Here is a 20,733-nt window from a genome sequence, read left to right as displayed (position 1 = left end):
TGTCCTTGTTAAAAGTAGTATGAGGAGGTTTACAAGACAGGGCTTGTATCTTGCTAACCCTTCTAGCAGATGTTAATGCTACCAATAAAACAGTTTTGAGGGTGAGAAACTTCAAAGAACAAGAGTGGAGTGGTTCAAAAAGAGCACCCTTTAGGAAGTTTAAAACTAGATTTAAGTCCCATAAGGGAACTTGGAATGGTCTTGGAGGGTAAACATTAGTTAGACCTTTCAGGTATTGTATTACCAATGGAATTTTAAAATACGATGGCTCCTCTGCAGTGCGCTTAAAGATCGATAGCGCTGCAAGATAGCCCTTAATAGTGCAAATTTGAAGGCCCGAATTTGCCAAATAAAGTAAGAAGGATAACACCGCAGGTGTACCACATGAAAAGGGTTTGATATTCTTTTCTCTGCACCAGCTGCAAAATTTATTCCAACGGCAGCGGTATAGAGTCTTAGTTGCTGGTCTTCTGGCCGAAAGCAACACCTCCATGAGGTCATCTGGAAGGTCCCAATCCTTGTACCTCAACCTTTCAGATACCAAGCATGAAGGTTGAGGGTCTTGATGGCTGGATGGAGAACCTGACCTCCCTTCTGCGAGAGAAGATCCTCTCTGTACGGTAGAAGAATTGGAGGACAGATGAACATGTCCAGAAGTTCCGGGTACCACGTTCTCCTGGCCCAATCCGGGACAATTAGGATCATGGTCTTCCGAAAGCTTCTCAACCTCCTGATCATTTGAGGAATGACAGGGACCGGAGGAAACTCATACAGAAGTGGGAACTCCCAGTCCACTACGAACGCATCTCCTGGAGCTCCTCTCGGGGGAAATTCCCTTGAGCAAAATCTGTCGCACTTCCTGTTGATACTGGTGGCGAACAGATCCACTTGAGGGGTTCCCCAAAGGGCGAAGATCTCTTGAAGGACTTCCTGAGCTATCTCCCATTCGTGGGAGACTATGTTCTGTCTGCTCAGAGCGTCCGCTGTCAAGTTCTTCTCTCAGGCTAGGTGAATTGCCGATCGAGAGATTCCTTCCTGAATTGCCCAAAACCAGAGCTGCATCGCCTCGCTGCACAGTGGCAGTGACCCTACGCCTCCTCTTTTGTTGAGGTAGTGCATGGCCACTGTATTGTCCGTCATTATCAGAACGTTTCTCCCCCGTACAGACGGCAGAAAAGCCTTCAGTGCCAGTCTGATGGCTCTCAGCTCCAACAGGTTGATGTGTAGTCTGAACTCCGATGGAGACCAACGACCGCTGATGGTCAAGTCGTTGGCATGGGCTCCCCACCCCGTGAGTGAGGCGTCTGTGACTACTGTTATCTCCGGCCATGGTTGCCAAAACAGTTCTCCTTTCAAGATGTTCTCTGGAGAGGCCCACCATTGAAGGTCGTGGGCTACCTTGTCCGGAATCCGGAGGAGATCTGTCATCCTCCCTGAGAATTGTGACCACTGAGTCCTCAGTGCCCACGGAAGGGATCTCATTCTCAGGCGAGCCTCTGGCACAAGGAATATGCAGGATGCCATGAGGCCTAGCAACCTCAAAAAGTCGTAGGCTGGGAGACGTTGGGCATTTTGAAACCTGGTGACCATCTGCAGAATATCTTGAGCCCTCACCTCTGGTGGCGAGGCTTTTCCCAGGGACGTGTCCAGGACTTCTCCAATGAACTGGAGTCTCTGTGATGGTATCATCTGTGACTTCTTTAAATTGAGGGAGAAGCCCAGCTTGTGAAGGAAGTGGCAGACATAATCTAGTTGGATCCGAGCTTGTTCCGAAGAAACTGCTCTGATCAACCAATCGTCCAGGTAGGGGTAGACGTGAATCCCTTCCCTCCTTAGACTTGCAGCCACAACCGAGATTAGCTTGGTGAAGACCCTCGGGGCCCAAATGGCAGAACTCAAAATTGATAATGAGAGTTACCAATTGCGAACCTCAGGTACTTCCTGTGCTTGGGATGGATAGGCACATGGAAATAAGCATCCTGAAGGTCCAGAGATACCAACCAGTCCTGAAGCTGGAGGGCCTGAGGGATCTGAGAGAGAGTTACCATCTTGAACTTGTCCTCCTGAGGAACTTGTTCAATTCTCGTAAGTCCAGGATGGGTCTCAGTCCTCCGTCTTTCTTTGGTATGAGAAAGTAGGGGGGAGTACCAGCCCTTGTTCCTGTCCACTACAGGTACCGGTTCTATGGCACCTTTCTCTAGCAGGTCTACAACTTCCTGCAAGAGGAGCGGATCCGGCACTTTCAGAGAGCTGTTCCCCGGTGGATGTATGAGGGATGCGTAGAAATGGCAGGCAGTAAACTTGGGCAAATGTCTCCAATGCCCAAGCATCTTACGTAATAGCCTGCCATTCCGTCAGATGGTGAGTTAACCTGCCCCCTACAGGTGTCTTGTGATGGGAGACCTCAGAGCGGTTTGGGAGCGGCTGTTGCAGTTGCCGAAGGTAAAGCGGCTCCTGCACCTGCTGATGCGGCTTTCTTTCCTTTACCCCGTCCACCACGGGTACATTTTCCTTGGCCTCTTTGAATCGGCCGTCCTCTGCCTCTTCCATATGAGGAATATTAGCGAAAGGACCTTCCTCTCCAAGAGGATCCTGAGGGACGAAAATTAGTTTGGCGGATTGCCGCTCCTAGTGACTTAGCAGCTGCTTAGATGTTTGTAGTTTTTCCAAACTGTCATCCGCCTTTTTACCAAATAGGGAAAAACCGTCAAAGGGCATATTTAAAAGTCTGGCCTGTACATCCGAAGCAAAGCCGAACTTTCTCAACCACGCATGCCTGTGGATTGTGGTACTTGCCGCCATGGCCCTGCTGATACTGTCAGCAGAATCAATGCCAGTTTGAAGGGACTCACACATTTCATCTTTACCATCTCTGATGATATTTAAAAATGCGTCCCTTTCTTCTCCTTCCGGTATGCAGTCAGCCGCCGATGAAGCACACTCCCAAAGAGTGTGGCTGAACCTTGCGAGCGTACAAGTTGCATTAATAGATTTTAAAGCCATGCTACAGGCTGAGAAGACTTTCTTAGCCATGGCATCATATTTTTTATCATCCCTATCCTGAGAAGCAGTGGGGTAAGCAGAAGTACTGCCTGATGAAGTTGCAGCCTGGACCACAAGACTCTCTGGAGTAGGGTGCTTAGATAGGTATTCAGGGTCAGCAGCAGATACCCTATATTTCGCTGACAACTTCTTGTTAACCGCAGGGACAACTTCCAGAGTTTCCCAGTTAGTTAAAATCTTTCTTTGTAAAGTAGAATGAAAGGTAACCACAGGATCCTCCTGTGGACCTTTATCCAGAATATCTGTGAGGTCATCCTGTTGAAAAGCAGGGGAAGGCGCAGACCAACGCATAAACTCCATAATTCTTGACATTAGGGTTCTATAAGGGGTATCAGCATGTTCCCCTGGGTCTGGTTTGACAAATTCCACTTCTGGGGAAGTGTCTAGGCCACTTGCTTCTTTTAATGCATCCTGAAGATCTTTCAACCTTCTTTCCTCAGAGGCAAAAGTCTCTGGTTCAGGTAATGTGGTCCTCTGCAGCCCAAAAGGCCTTTCTTGATCAGAATCTTCCCTTTCTTCAAAAACTCAATTTAAGGGGGGATGCTCCGGTCTGTGAAATGGTATAAAACCCATCTCTAGGGCAGAGGGAGCCATCATCAGTGGCCTTGAAAAGGTCGATGTCGTCGACGCCGATGTAAAAATCCTCGAAGGTGCCGACAAAGACGTCGAGAAAACTGGAAGAGGCCTCGAAGAACTCGAGAGGATTGGAATCCTCGAGGATGTCGACGACGTTCGACGCTGTGTCGGAGGCTCTCGGTGTAACCGTTGGCTGTGGAGTAGCCGTGGGTCTTTCTTTTATCGGCGTCGATGCCGACTCAATCGACGGATGCGTCGAAGAACCCTTCGATAACGGCGTCGATGGCGCCGATCTATGCTTCGAAGGGGCTTTCGACGATGGCGTCGAAGATGCTTTACTTCCTGATGGCTCATGGCGCTTTCGGGTCGACTCTTTCGCCGGGTGCTTCGACTCGCGGCGTTTAGATTTTTTGGGCTTTTCACCCGGGGTATCACCCTCAGCTGACTTCGAGGGGGACGAGGCCGCTTTCTCGAAGACGCTTAGCATCTTTTTTCTGAATTCTTCCCACTCAGCTTGAGAGCTGTGTTTCGTGGGGCAATTTACTCTTTCAGGGGAACTAGAAGACGACGATAAAGGGGATCTTCTTCGTCTTTTTTTCGAGTGTCTAGACCTCGAAGAGTGGTGGGAGCTACTTCGAGACCTAGACGGAGAATGCTTTAGACGGTGAGGAGACGAATGTCTCGACTCTACCGCGGAAACTTTCGAGGAAGTTAAAATTGACTTACCTCTCTCGAGCTTCCCCTTATGCTCCTTCAAGGCTTTCGCCGTCATGGATAGGCATTCCTCACACTCCGAACACTGGTGTTTGATTCCCAGACACCACAAACAGATCCTGTGAGGATCCGTCAACGACATTTTCTTCCCACAGTCTCGGCATTTTTTGAAACCGGACCGAGGAGTCGTCGGGTCGGAGGAGGAAGCCATCGAGTACGAGTCGTTTTTCTTGAGAAAATATTAATATATATCGACTGATGAACTGAGCAACGGTATTCCGAGGCACACGAAGCGCAGAAAAACGGAATTGAGCAACGGACGCTGCACGTGGCCATTTATAGGCATGACGACGTCGGCGTCGATACGGTGGCCGTCGAGGAGCACCTACTCGACGGACGTCGACGCACAGCGCCCTCTACTGGGAAAAATGTTTTTCCGTCCGAGGCTAGCAAGCTGGAGATACAAATATCATAGATAAGGAATACGTCGGAGGACACAATCCCTTCGAAATATGCCTACTGTATTGTAACCAATGTTGAGCAGGTTTCTGTACTATATCAAAAGTTGTCAACAAGGATAAAATTAAAAGGACACTATGGAGAGTGTTAAAAATGACACCCATAAAAAGAGTAAAGGGGAAAAATGAGGTATAGGGAAAAATAATCTACCAGTACAGCAAAAAAAGTTCTGGGGTTCTCATAAGTGAGGTAGATTTAGTACTAAAGTTAAAATCTTACCCAACAACCCCATACTGGGGAGACATGGGAGGGGATCTGTATGTGAGAGTCATTGTTTATACGGGGTGGCTGAGCCCCTGGCAGCTTGGCCCTTACCCCAACTACGCCCTCTTTTGAACACCCTTTGCAAATAGGACCGAGAGGAGGATGACGGTTGCCCTTGGCTGGTACCCCATGAGCCACTGGTAGCATCTGGGGAATATGCGGACTGCGATGTCTTAGAGTACCCTTGACCACAAAAAGTGTGACGGTGTTGTAAACCCCTCGTTGCATAAACGACTTATTGGCAATTTGTCCTAAACATTTAAGAGTCTTGTGCTCTTGCTTTGCTGTTTCGAGAGCGTCATCAACATCTTTTCTAATTAACACATTTTCCATGAGCATATTTATGAGGGTAGCTTGTGTCTCAGGTTTAAAGCCGGAGTTTCTCAGTCATGCATTACATTTAATAAGTGTACCCTCGGCAACCACCCTTCCTGCAGTGTCAGCTGAATCCACAGAGTTCTTAATAATGGCAGTAGCTGTCTGCTTGTCTTCAGCAAGAGTCTTAAGAATGTGTGACCGTAAATGTTCTGGTACCCCATTAAATTGTTCCTCCACCTGGTCCCACTGTGCCCTGTTAAAACTAGCCATAAGGGTAGTATTTTGTTCTCTAAGCATCTTGTAAACAGCTTAAGTAGCTACTTTCTTGCCTAGAGAATAGATTTTCATACACTCTTTTTGTTGGGGGGTGCATCTGAGGTGGCTAGGGGAGTGACCGCCCTCTTGCGTGTAGTTGTGAATACTAGAGAGTCTGGCTTCAGGTGACCCTTAATTAACACTTTTCAATTCGCAGATTAACAGGTTTAGTAAGGGTGGGAGTAGATAAAGATAGAAGCAGGCATCTTTTAACAGATTAACAGTGGAATGTATTGCCCCACTTGTTTCTTCTCATTTAATATGTTGTCGACAAAGTCAGTGTCTTCCTCCGACTCATGTGGGTCAATCTTAAAGTGATCTGAAGCTCTTTTTAAAAGTTCATTATAAAGTAGATGGCCATCTATAGGGGAGTTTGCTACTGGTTCATCTGGTATATCTGAGGAATGTATGAAATATTCATTATGGTATGTCCCAGGATCATCATCTAAAAAGACGCCATCTCCATCAAGGGCTATTATTGACTCCTCATAGGGTACGATTGGTCCATTTATAGGGCTTTTAGCTAGGTGTTCCCTTCCTCTTTTGAAATGTACTTCGGTTTGATAGGGTGTTTAACTAGGAAATCTACAAAAGATGCTACCTTATCCATTGAACTCTCAAACCTCTACTTAGTCCATGAACCAGTAGCTGGTGTGTTTTTAAGTGAGAAAACAATCTCCTCTAAGGAATCTGACTTCCCCTGGAGTGCATGTGATAAGGGAGAGGTAGCCCTAGTGTATTCTGAACCCAGAGAAACTAGAAACATTGGAACTACCTCCTTTGGTGCCTTTTTTGGCAGTTGTTTTGGTGGTTGCGCTTTAGTAGATGCCTGTGTAGAGACGTTTGGTGCGTAACTACTTATGGTCGGCATCTGTTTAACTTTTGAAACATGAGCCGACGGCTGGGCAACAGGCACAGATGTTTTCTCTGGTGCCGATCTGCTGCTGAAAGGATAGGCTCTGCTATCGACCCCACTTTTCAGCATGACAAATTGCTGCTAGAGGGTGTACATTGTTTGGCATGTGTATGCGCCTTGTGGTGCACCAACCCGTTTTTGTGTGTGCTCTTGTCACCAGAAGAGGTCCCCATAACAGTGTGGGATGCTGGCGACAAGCACACGGAAGTCTTCCGACTCTCGTACGGTGTCTTCAGCATCATTACTAGTGCTGATGATGTTGCTCTGCATCAGATTCCTCTACACCGGCGGGATATAGGACGATGCTTCTGCTTGCATTGAATAGGCCACCCAACGCTTAGACCACCGGTCTTTATGGGTCGTAGGTTGAAAAAGCTTGCAAGCTTTACAAAGAGTTTCCTGGTGGTCCCGAGGGAGGCAATGGGTACACAGGTTGAGTGTGTCCTTCAAGGGAAACATACCGTTGCAGGAAGGGCAAAACCTTAAATGGAGTTTTCTCCAAGATATAGGACGAAAGAAAGAGACGGGAAAGTGAAAGGAAGAAGTGAATGGAGACATTCTCCAAGTATAAATATAATATGCAATTCCCCCCACTCTCCCTACTGTGTAGGCCAAAGCCTGAAGGAAGGCCACTGAGAATCGGAAAGTCTGGATGATTGGAAGCTCGTTGAGCACCACTGGATTCATTGATGGAGAGCATTGAAAGTAGCGGTAGCGAAAAAGTGTTATAGAAATAACAATAACTTAGCCCAAACGACTAATAGTCACTATTGCGAGGAACTCTGTGAAATGCCGCCAACAGTGATGGCAGACAAAAAACAATCTGTGGACCTCAATGCGTGAAGGACCATGGGCAGAGTGCACGCCACAGTATGGATAGCATTACAGACATGCGCCGTCGGCGTCTCTTTTCGATTTAGAAAACAAGTCATGCAATACTCGGCACCAACCACTAGATGTTGGCCTATACAAATCATGTGATTCTATATAGTCTCCCCCCTGTTCTCCCAAATGTACACCTCAACACTATAAGGCAACGGTCCCTCTTGTTCGGTTTCAAATCTTCAGACCTCGCATTTAAGATGGCTTTGAAAATGTCACTCCACCTCGAAGTTGCTACCAACCGAAGGTCGGAACTAAAACAATCCTAGTTTTTCAAATTTGAAAAAGAAGATGCAATGAGATGGCAGCTATGTGAACATAAGAAGATTCACAAGCTTCAGAAACCTCTTTCGCTTGTTTGTGGTAACGTGGGCCAAAGGAAGGCTACACTCTCAAGAGAAGTGTGAATGTGATTCAGTAGCAACCCAATGAGCAATAATACAACAGTCAAGAAAAAAGGGAATATCCAATCAAGATTCTATAAAATAGATATACTTTATTGAAACACACCATCTGCAAAAATAATGAAAAAGAAAAATGCAATACGAAGGCCACCCTTAAGGAAATAACAAAGAATATCTACAGTTAGAAAGATGTAGCACTCTGGATTATGAATCATGGGTGTAAGGAAAGTAAAAACCATGTTTGCCAAAAGGATATGTTGTAGTGCTAGAAGGAATTAAGGGTGATCTAACAATCTCTAGTGCCCAAAGGAGCACCAAGGGGGGCAGTTATCAGTCAATAATACCCTCTGCTGTCCTTGGCGGTTCGCCGGCTTCTTGATGTGATTTGTTCGGTTGGACGAGGTTCTTGTACATCGGTCGCATTGCTCTAGATGAGGAATGGTGTCAAGCAAGGGTCGAATAAGAGCTTGCTGTGGTGTCAAATGCGATGCGAAGTGCAGATCGGCAGGGCTACCTGGGTCTGTTTGACTGCGAAGATGCTGGTGACTGGATGCACGGTTCTCACTGGATCAATTCTATTGAGTGCTCTAGGGGCTGCGGATCGGGAGGGCCACCAAGGTTGGTTCGACTGTCAATTCAAAGAGGCTGGAGTCTGGATGTGCAGTCTGGTTTGAGCAGTTTCATGCAGTGTTGCAGGATCGGGGCTCAATAGTCCACCAGGGCTGACTGGTGATTGTTAAGATGGATTTCTAAACTCTGGCCTGGTGGACAGAGTTTAGGAGGCTCCCTATTTACAGTAAGCAAGGGAAACTCTAGGAGTTTAGCCAAACCAATCAAGGTAGCATTGAGAATGGTAAATGGGGAGTCTCACGAGAGGTGCGTCGGATCAGGGGTCCACAGTGAGCACACAATAATTAAATTTAGTAAGTATAAAAATACTATATTATTGGTTGAAAAAAACACTAGGAAAATTAATCAAACAGGTAATGTTATCACACAATACTAAAATGATAAGACATATATACAGTCACAGTTAATTAGAGCAAAGTATACAGTTCAACCCCCCCAATACCTGAAAGGGAAGGGAAGCACTTAACAATTACAACAACAGTCCCCAAGACAGGAACCCTCACTTGTAAAGTCCAATAGTAAGTTGAATAGTGCCTTGTGCCCAAAAGTTCACAAGTACTTTTTTACGTTGAGGAAAAGTTAGGGAAATGTTCCAGTGGATGTGAAGATCAGTTCAGAAGACTTTCAAATGAGTTTAATGGTGAGTAAAGTACTTTTCTATCTTTTGGAGGGCTTTTGTAACAAGTGTTGCCAAAGCAAAATAGTTTAAAACAAACAAATGTTCTTCACAAACGTTATAATGGAGGAGATAGGGGCACAGCTACTCACCTCCCGTACTCAGATTTATCCCAAGACTTGGCAGGTCGAAGGAGGAACGCCTTTAGGAAGGGTTTCCTACTGTTGGATCCAGCAGCAGATGCCCAGGAGCTGCAGGTAAAAGCGAAGTTCCGGTCAGGTCCAGGGGCAGACTGCAACCCTTCCAGTGGACAAATGAAGCAGGCACCGATGCAGGACTCTTCTGGGGACAGAGGATGGCCGGTTCCACCAATTGTCACCGGGCACGGCAACAGCAGGCGCTGTGGTCAAAGAAAGCCTTCCAGTACCAGACCCATTGATGCTGGGACATTGAAACTTCACAGTAAGGTGACTTTTGGGACAAGCTGGAGACCACTGAAGTTCCAGGCGAAAATGCAGAATGGCGATCCTTGTGGCGCAGTACACCAATATTGAGTTTGTCAGCCCACTGGTTGGTCCAGGGACACTTCCGAAGACTCTAGGCTGCAGGAACACAAGATGACAACCACTAGTCCAAAGGGTCGAAGCACCAGCAAGGGTCTACCGAGATCAAGACAGTAGAAAGTATTGGTCGCCAGGCCTCTTCAGGATTCTTCTTCGGGTCTTCAGTCATCTGCACAGCTACACAGGATATTTGGCTCCTCCTCTGATCTGCTGGAATGGCTGCAGGACTCCTCTCCTTATCCTAAATTCAGGCGAGTGCAGAAACTCAGCCCGCCAATAGAAAAATCTGCCCGGCACACATGCACCAGCAGTGGTCCAATCAGGGACTACTGTGGGGCAAACTCATGCGTACACTCCAAACACACCGAAACCAGTATGTGGATTAAGACTAGACCGTCCCAACCCACTTCCTTGGCTCCAACACACATGGCATGCACTAGCTCGCTAAAATCATTGCTTTCCCGGGCAAATGGATGACCATTAAAGGAAATTCCAGACCTGGGAAGGCAGGAAGAGGGCCAATAGCCACAGTTAGCAGCCAAGCGTGGTAAACGCGAGAGAGCAAACTAAAAATATAGCAAAAATGGAATTGCAGCAACCAGCTTGTCTTTTAGCATATGTCAAAGTAACCAAAAATCATTTGAGTGTATGTCTAGGGTGGAAAAGGTTACACAAACAAAGTGAAAAGACAAAAGGGAAACAGTTTTCCATTACTGATAGTCTGAAGGACTAGTCCATTTCCCCATAACAAATGAGCAACCAAAAGGGCAGTGGAGTAAAGTTGAAGGCTTCATTTAACTTTAAAAAGTCAGGACAAGGTGTAAAAACAAAAGCAAAATAGAATATCAAGGAAAAGTTGTTCAAAGAGAAAACGTTCCTAACAGCGATGAAGATCAGCAGCAAAGATGCTGTTGGGTCGAGCAGAAGTCCGAAGGCAGCAAATGCAATAAAGAGCTTGTGACTGGATGCACAGTTCGAGACAAGCAACTCCAGTTTTGAATGTCTAGGTTTAAAGGACCCTCCAAGGTCTGGTAATTTGTCGAAGATCGGCAACCAAGATGTTGGCAGTATGAAAAGGCAGTTTCAAGACAGCTGGTGCACTGAACCGCTTCAAGTTTGAGCCAGGGCAACAGCATGCTTGGCTAATGCGGTGCAGTACCAAACAGGTTTGAACACGCAGTGAAGCAGATGAAGTGGTAGAGTGTCAAAAGCAGCTTTGGAGGCTCCTGTAGGTTTGAAGGCGTGAAACATACACAAATCATAGTTCAAAGTAGGTCAACTGAAGTTACACAGGCTTATTGACTATCTTGGTTCTCTGGTTGCTTTGAGTCCCAATCCAGGGGCTCAAGGATAACTTGCAGTCCTTGTTCACTTGCTCCCACTCACAAGGAAGGCTGGCCCACAACTGCAGGTGTTCCTCAACACAGTGATGTCTTGGGTACTGTTTTGGCTGGCAGAGAGGCAGGTCTTGTTCTAACAGTTCACCCCCACTGGTCCCTGGGGATGGTTAGGGGACAGAGCTCGCCTTTGCCTTGGACTCTTAGTCTTCACTTTACTGGCAGAGGGCTTTCGAGCAATCAACTCTCCCAGCCGTGGTCCAATGAATTTGTCCTCAAGTGTTTGTCCAAAAGTGAATCAAAGGAGCAGTAAGAGACCTTTATTTAAAAGGTAAAAGCCCACATGTGATATGACTAAAGCTAGCCTGATTTAGGGGTCAAATCCCTGTCCTTGAAATTAGTGGACTGCCTTCTGCCTTTAGTGCTTTTTTTGCTGAAGGAAGTGGAGGGGACAGGAAGGAAAGATGGAGAAAGCGAGAAACAAGAGAATGGAACCTTTCTCCAGCTGTAAAGAGCTCCTACTATTTCCACTAACACCGCCCCTTCCCTTCTACATGGAATCAACGGTCTTTAGGTATGCAGCACCGTGGTGGGAGTCAAAGCCTTTTGTGAATGGATGTGCCCTTGATTCCTGTTCCCAAGACAGCCTCCTGTGCAGTGGTTGTCTCTCGGGGAAGGGTGTTACCTGTCCTCACAAAGCAACAAAGAGGCAATCCCAAGGCGTGGCTAACTTCTTTCCTCTCCGACCGACCCTCCAGCTTGGGTCTTTCCTCTCCAATATCTTTGTCTCTACCTGTGGTGTCCCCCAGCGATCTATCCTCTCTCCCTGGCTGTTCAACCAATACCTGGCACTCCTTGCCCACCGCATTGCCGCTCTCTGCCCAAACTTTCAGTGCTATGCAGATGATACTCAGCACATTTTCAGGCTGCCCTCGGCCTCCGCCTCTCCTTCCCTCATCTCTGTCTGTCTGCCATTCAGGAGTGGTGTGTCGCCAATGACCTCTGCCTTAATGCCAGTAAGACTGAGATTCTACTCATCGGCACACCCACTCCCTCCTTCCCTGCAGCTCTCTGGCCGGCCTCTCTTGGCCCTCTTCCCGCTCCCACCTGCATGGCAAAAAACCTTGGGGTCATCTTCGACTCCACACTCTCCTTCTCTCCCCACATTTCTGATGTCTCTAAGAAGTCACACTACCAGCTGCACCTCCTCAGAGGTATTCTTCCTTTCCTCTCCTTCCCCCAGAAGCTCACTGTCTCCAGAGCCCTGGTCCTCTCTAAGCTGGACTATTGTAACAGTCTCTATCTAAATCTGCCTGCCTCTAATCTCCGCCCTTTGCAACTTATCCAGAACAGGACTGCGAGACTTGTCCTTGGCCTCAAGCTCAGGGATCGTATCTCTCCAGGACTGAAATCTCTGCACTGGCTCCCAGTGGCTGCGAGGATTAAGTTCAAAACCCTCTGCATTGTCCAGAAGGCCTTCTGGGGCCTGGGGCTGAAATACCTTCAACTCTTTCTTCCTAAATGTCTTCCTTCTCGACCTCTCCGCTCTTCCGGCTCCAACTCCCTCAGGGTCAGTCGCTTCTCCAAGCAACGAGTTGGTGATAGAGCTCCCTCTTCGGCAGGGGCCTCCCTCTGGAACAGCCTTCCTGCCTCCCTGAAAATTGAGGAGAACCATCTCCGGTTCCGGAAGCACCTCAAAACCTTCCTCTTTGCTTCTGCCTTCACTCCCCCTCTCCCCTGTTGATTTTCCTGACAGATACTGCACTGGATACCTGCCCTCCCTGCTGATCCTGGGCCCAGGCCCGCCAGCTGCCCACCTGCAGTGCCTCCCTGACAACCCCTGCACCTGGGGACTGTTTTCTGTATCGTTACAGTCCCCCTACCAGCACTTATGACCTGCACTTACTGTACACTTGCCACCTGCTGGCCGTTTTTATTTATCTTTTTTATTGTACTATCCCTTGTATTGCACTTTCCCCCTCTCCCTTCCCCCCGCACTTTTCCCTTTCCCCTTCCCATGCACTTGCGCGATCTGATTGACACCTGGCCTAGTAGGATCGCTGTCTGTCTTCCCTTTGTTCCCCCTCCCTTGCCTCGTCGCGCCTTGAAACACTTGTGTATAGGCGCGTTATAAATGCCATATCATATCATATCATCTCAAGGCTATAGTACAGCCAGATGTTGCAAGGACAGCCTTGTCTGGGAAGAATACACAAACAGCCAAGCTGGGCTTACAGTGCTGGCAAGTATGATTTTAAATTGCTGTGGCTGGAATAATTATGAGAAATACCAATCACTATACCATAACTCAGGTACAGCTTATATTTTAGAGTAAACCCATAATTATAGGGTTTTGGTACAGGGGTTCATATCTTAAATGCAGACACTGCATTGCAGAGACTTGGCTGCCACTACAGCTGTCAAATGGGCACTTGTGACCTCTGAACCTGTTCTGTGCCACTGTTAGAGCAAGGACAACAGATCAGCATACTGATACAGTGGGTGCAGGTATACACTATGCTTTAGGCATGGAGCGTATGAAAAGGGAATCTGAGAAGCAATTACACTTCCAGAGATGGAAGTCCCTGTATCATTTTATTACATTAAAACCAGAAAAGCTAGGGCTTTAACACCCTTACCAAATGGCAATCCGCCACACCATGTCTCTGATGGGCTTGCTTATTTTGTAAGCAAACTGTAGCAGTGGTAGAAGTAGGTTAGCATTCATAAGAAACCTCCAAAGGTATCCAATTATTATTTTTATCTTATACAATAAGGTTGCAAAAGTATTCACACACACAAGCTAATTATTATGTTTCACTTTTTCTCTAGAATTGCTTTACGATGATTACTAGTTAGTTTCATAGCCTCCATAATAATTTTTCCTGGATAGTCCCTCTTCTTCAGTTTTCTAGTTAAATGCTCTACTTCAGCATAAAAATCCTCCTTACTTGTACGGTTTCTATTTAATCACAGGAGCCCGCGTGTGATACATTATCTCTTAGTGCCTTAGGATGAAAAAAATCATGATTTTATATTGAGTTTTTGTCTGTGGTTTTTCTTAAATGGTTTTACTCCCAAACTATCCTCCATTTTATATATAATTAGATCCAAGAAGTGTACTTGTTCTTTATTCACTGTAGATGCAAATTTATGGTAAAGGCTTTCGTTGTTTAGCAAAGTAGGAAATCCTTTGTCTTAAATGTAGCCCCTTTCCAAATCATGAATACATAAACCATATATCTATGCAAGGTGACAATAATCCTTAAAAAGATTATTTTAACTATGTATCACAGACTTTTGAAAATTTCCACCAATAAATTAGCCACATTGGGAGCAACTGTAGCTTCCATGGCTGTATCCCCAATCTGATGGTAATATCGTCCATTGAATTGAAAATAATTTTCTTTAAGGGTCATCTCTCCACACCACAGGATTAAGTGCCTTGATGTTTCTTCCAATTGTAATCTGAAATTCCATCTCCTCAGGGATTTGAGAACACAATGGTTCTATGTTCATACACAAAAAGGAGGACATCCTAAATTTCCATTTAAGCCCTTGGCCAATTATTATATTGAGTGTAGCCTTGTACACATGATTACATTTTTGGAATATATCTGATGAATACACATTATTTGGACTGTGGTTCCAATACTGGACATATTCCTGATTCAATGGGGCATACAGGGGATTTAGTTTCTTACAATTCTTCTACCCTCAATTTTACCTGTTTTAGGAAATCTGTCCTGTCTACATATCCTGCCCTCCTTTATTGGTCTTTGCAATAATTTACTGGTCGGATCACTTATGAAGGTGTCTCTTCATAATTTATCTCATCAATAAATAATCTGTTACATTCATCTACGTACTGTTTAGTGTTGAAAGGGTGCAGAAGGAGGAGAATGACACACAGGTGGCATAGTGATTGCTATAGACTTTTCTTTAAGATGAAAACAGAGAAAACCTACCTTTCCATTTATCTATGACTGGTTTACCTGCCTGAACTAAAAGTGCTAATGTATCTGTCAGGAGGTCGTTGCAACTAAAACAGTCCAACGCACTGTGGCAAACGTCCCCATCACTGTCCCTTACATTTGTAACTAAACCAAAGTTGTAACAATGTTCTTGGTCCAGGAGAATGACTCCGTCTTCCTGGACTGGACAGCACAATTCTATTTGCAAGTCACTCACTAAGGGGAATGACACTCTTGCCCTAGATCACTGGTTTGATGCTTCTTGAAAACTCAAATTACCCGATGAATGACTCCCTTCCCCTGGTGTCTGGCTCACAATGTTTCCCCCACAAAAAGCCAGAGGGAAAGTCACCCCTTCCCCTGGCATTTCTTGTCTTTACTTGCACAGTTCACAACACTAGGCTTTTCATCACCGTTCACAATGCCAGGGGGAATGTCTCCCTTCCCCTGGCCTTTTCAGGCTTTTTAGCACAGTTCACAATGCCAATATAAACTTGTTGGTGCAGGACCCACACCTGGGTTTCTTTAGGGCTCCATCTGGGCAGAGCTGATTGACTCGCCTGTGAGGTACTGCCACGAAGAAGATGGCTAGTGAGTATCTCCTTCTCAGGTTCTCCTCTGTATTTTATTCCTGATGTACCTGGTTCACTCTCCTGCCAGACATTATCATATGGAGAACAGAACGTAAGTGTCTAACTCTAGAGACACTCCCGTCCCCTGCACACCATCAAAGCTGAACAAATCAGTCAGAAAAGATTCATAAAAGGAAAAAAAGTTTTTTACTTGTGAAAAATAGCAAATTAACAAAGGACATTATGAATATCATACATAAAGTACCAAATACATCAAACGAGGGTTTACAAGGACAAACAATACCCTGTGGATGACAGGGTACAATTTGATATAGCACAGTTCCAAGATCAACATGTTTCGGGGTGACGACCCCTTCTTCAGGGGCAAAAAGTCTGAAAAGGCATATATAGAGAAAACCTATCAGAATTGTATAATTTCAATTGTCACAACATAACAATAATCTTCAGAGGTCCATACAAGTCCAAAACATCCTCAATTAAATCTCTAAACAGACAAACCGTAAGTACAGAGACATCATCACTAGAGCTCTAGATGGAAAAATAGAACTCAGCTTGCGAGTTACACAACGTACATAACAATTTAACATGCATAAATAGAGGTGGTGGAGAGGTCCATCTGTAACCCCACACTACCCAGTATCCTGAAACACTTGTCTCTATTAAGTGGTCAAGTCATTCTCAGGAGTGGAATCCAAATAAATATGAATGGTATTCAGCTAATGAAATCTAGTTAGATAAGTAGTACAACAAAATGTACCTGGACTCTAATCTTGCATGCAGATGCTTTCCATCTGTTTTGTGATGACGTGGGTCAACTGAAGTGGAAGTAGGAATACCTAGGGTAAGTTCGCATCATGAGATCGCTCGTGCGTATGTTCAGATTGATTTCTTTGCTTTGTACTCAACCATGTTGTTCCTATTAATAGATGATAAATATTAAGACTGGAAATCCACAATCTAAAAGATGCTATTAGAAAAGAAACAATTATGTTAGTAGAGCTTACCTAACAGACTGAAGGTAAAGCAGATTCAAGGCAGAATGTTAGGGCGTGGCACGTGTTGTAGATAAAGCCTAACAGAGTGTCGCCGTCCACAAGGGGAATAATTCCAATCTACAGCAAAGGTCAATATGTTCTATACAATATAAACAAAAATAAATGGTGAAATAAGCCCACGATGCCAAATCAAGGGTAAGCCTCCATCTTAAGTGATAAGACCTCACCCTAATTGGTAAAAAGAAAGCCATTCAAGATACAGGCAAAATGACACCTAACAATCGCGTAATACGTGTGACAACTTTATCTGTAATATGTAGTCAAGTAATAAGACTGTGGAGACGCCAATATAAAAAGCGGCGGTACGTAAAAGGCAGTTAAGGCAGATGAGCCTACCTAACAAACTGTAGGTAAAGCTAATTCAAGGCAGAATGTTAGGATGTGGTACAAATTATACACCAAAAACAGTGAAGATACATCATCAGCAAAAGGGATGATTCCAATGTGTGACGTAAGTCAATATGCTCTGTGGAAAGTAAACATAGATAGATGGTGAAATAAACCCAAGATACAGAATCAAGGGGTAACCACCATACAACGTGCCAGAATAAGGCTGTGATGAAATAAAAAAAGAAACCAATTAAATTATTCCCACCAATCGGGGAGTAAATGTAGCAGCATTATCTTAGATAGCTCTTTACCAATGATCAACTCCTGTGTCCTGGTATAATGTGGTCATCAGATAGAAAGATGGTCAAATCTGTGTAAAATACAGAGTTAGGAGCCGCGATGCAAAGAAACATCCGGCCGGGACTGTCCCGGTCAAGTTGTAGGTCACGTGAGACACCACATAGCCTTTGGAATATATACAGCGCGTCAATTACGCTCATTACACAAACTACTTAAGACATTCCCCTTGTATATATCTAGGACTCAGACCTCGGGTTTGAGGTTTCTCTTGCCCCATTTCTCAGTCCCAACAGCCCATGTACCTTTTGGAACTATGCCAGTTCTTCTCTGTTGGTCACATGCTTCTCCAACGTCTTGTTTGGCTTCTCATGTTCTTGTGCTGCTCCCGCTGCAGCTCTGGGTGGATTGCGCGTCTTCCCAAGACCGCATGGTCCGGTTACTGCTTTCACTCGGACCTCTGCTCTTCCAGTTGCTTGGTCTGTCTAGTAACGGCAGACGGGATAGGGACGCTGCAGCTCCTTTGCACACGTTCCAGTTAGCAGCAGCACCTCTCTTCCATGCTGGATGTCCTCAGGACTTGTGGATCCTCCTGGGAGGGTCTGACAAAAATGCAAGTCCTTCCTCTCTCTTCATGTTGAATGAGAGATGACAACTAGAATGCTCATTCAAGTTCTTAGGAGGAATCTTCATTATTCTGCCCCTCCTTCTCGTCTCGGTACCGGTCAAGGAGATATTCATGAAGTCATCCCTATTCTTCCTTGTCTCAGTAAATGTAGGGTATTCAATCTCGCATATATACATGGAAGTATGTGGTATGGAAATGAGAGATGAGAAGGTCGGGCTAATGGACTGAGGGGAGGTAAAGGAAGTGGGTGGAGCGTGAGGGGTGTTGTACCACGCTCTCTCGAAATTTCCTCCCTGATCCCCAGAGGGGCAGGCTCACCCCATTAGATCCTCCCCCTGAGTACCACCCCCATTGGGACTCTCGGGTAGCAGCCTCACCTCCCTGGCCTCATGGGAAGGGGCTGGGATGACATCTTGGGATTAGTCAGAGTGTCCATAATAATAATCATCTTATTAGGTTCTAGCTTTTGTAGTGCTATTCTGACCGTTTTCCTTAAGTTGTTAGAATGTTTGTAGTTTAGATTCCAATTTCTCAATGCCCTTTGGGACTCAATTCTCAAATACTTTTATCTCTGGATTCAGTCTTGCTGGTGGACACGGAACATGTGGGTCTGTCTCTGTTTTCAGATTAGAAAAATATTGTTTAAGCTTTATTTTTTATCAAAGCATTGGATTCTACTTGAAAACTAAAGAGGTCATGGAATTGTGCAGCTATGAAGCCTAGCTAAGCATTTGTAATTCAGATTCACTTAGTTTGTATTCCAAAAATGTTGATTAACATTTGGTCCCACTCCGGGAAACTTTCGATCCATCGTTCCAGTCATGATATTCTCTCGAACGCACACCTAACAAATCTGGCGTCCTTGTGAGTGTCTCCATTGTTTCAGGTTACTACTTTGATGGAATGACCCCTTACCTATGCTCCAGTTGTCTTGACCTTGTGCTCAGCTCTAGGGACCTGCCTCTTGTGCACCACGCTCACTACCATCACTAGTAGTAAATGACATTCATCTAAACTGTGCTCTCTTGGGAATTGGCATATTTATACTTACTGCATTTTTTCTTCTGGACTACACTTTTCTGCGCTATATCAGAAGAACTTTTCATGCTTAAAAATGTGCTGCCTTTGCCTAGTGTCCCAGTTAAACTCTTCTTTTTTTGATTGTTCACCTCTGTTTTTTTCAAATGTTTATGGTTTATTTCAAACCTTTACAAAATGAACAATATCGAAGACATTAAAATGTGCTTGTCTTTTTTAATATAATTTTCAAGGGGAACCAGTTTCCTTTGAATGTCCCTTCCTAATTTCTCTACGTGTTCTCCCAATATTTTAGCTACTTCTCTAGCAGTTTCTATGATTAAGAGTAACCAGTCTCTCCCACATTTACTAACCACATGGATCCATTCAACAAGAAATTCCATACAGTCTAGGAATAATCTGGCTTGGTTTCTCATCGTCAGCCCTCGTGGTAGAACTTCTCCAGTTATGTATTCAGCCATCAATATCTGTATTTCTGTTTGAATCACACTTTTAAATTTGTATACAGAGATGGTCCTCAAAGACAATTATTTTCAATACAATCAAAAATATTACCATCAGATTGGGGGCATAGCCATGGGGGCTAAAGTGGCCCTCACCGTGGCTGTTGATGGATTTCTAGAATCTAGCCTGGTGGGCAGATTGTATGTAGGAAGCAACTTTAGATGTAGTGAACAGGGGACATTCTGTGAGGTAAGCCAAAGTCCAAACAAGGTAGCAATGGAAAGCAGTCAAGGCTATTTGAGTGGAGTCAGGGGTCCACAATGAGTCCACACAGTGAAGCCTGAATGTATACAAATAGAGTTATTTATTCTAGGCCTCAACACGCCTTAAAAAATAAAACAAGTCAGTGATAACTTTGAACACACTCAATAATAAACATTTATACAGTCACCATAGATTCTTAAAACGCATTCAATGACTTAAAACAACAAAGGAGGTAAGTAAAATTATGTAGTGAAGATGGAACCAAGATATTCCCTAGCTTCAACAGTCCAATCCCTACGAGGAATGGGGCGTTGTGCCCCAAAGTCACAGGAGCCAGAATGCTTCTTCCCAGAATGTAGATGTAACAGGTAATTTACTTGTGTTGGTGATTGTTAAAAAGAAGAGATGCAACAAAGTTTCTAGGAAAGTAAAATGTGTGCTCATCTATCAGACAGTACTGCTCTGATTCGATGACCAAAAAGCATTGGAATGGAAGTATACTAAGAGACTTGTTCTCAATGTTATCATATGGAGGGTTCCATGTGTTTATAACGACAACCAAATAACGACATACATTTTCAGTGACAATGAAATAACGAAAAGTTGAATTTTTGTTCTCTTTTTTAATTAGAGGGTCCCTTTCCAAGACCACCATTTCTTTTTTTTTAACCCATTCCCAACTAACCCACCCCTTTTAATCCCTCACCCCGCCCCATACATACTTTTACTAAACAATGTGACTTTTTTGTCGTTATTCAGGTGTCACTGAAAATGTTTGTTGTTATTTTTTTTTCGTTATTAACACTGCATACCACGAATGAGGACAAGGGGAGACAAATGTGTTGCTTTTACTTACCCCCGAATTTCCCAGATGACTGGATGGATCAACTGTGGGGAGCAGGAGGTCACTGGAGGTTGGATTTCCCGCTGTTGGTTCCAGTGAGAGGCACCCAGGAGCTGCGGGTGCAAGGATTTTTTCAGTCAGATCCAGGA

The 20,733-nt window shown here is 44.9% G+C and overlaps 1 protein-coding gene across 2 annotated transcripts in view; it reads right to left on the bottom strand.

Annotated features, from left to right (window-relative positions):
• The window catches only part of ZMYND11 (zinc finger MYND-type containing 11), a 1,608,641-nt gene that overhangs the window by 750,407 nt on the left and 837,501 nt on the right, over nt 1-20,733 (bottom strand). The gene's annotated exons all lie outside the window — the stretch shown is intronic.

The sequence above is a fragment of the Ambystoma mexicanum genome, chromosome 2q (genome assembly GCF_040938575.1).
Source record: "Ambystoma mexicanum isolate Mex_15411 chromosome 2q, UKY_AmexF1_1, whole genome shotgun sequence".
In the NCBI taxonomy this organism is placed as follows: domain Eukaryota; kingdom Metazoa; phylum Chordata; class Amphibia; order Caudata; family Ambystomatidae; genus Ambystoma; species Ambystoma mexicanum.
This window is presented reverse-complemented; position numbering and strand designations above follow the sequence as displayed.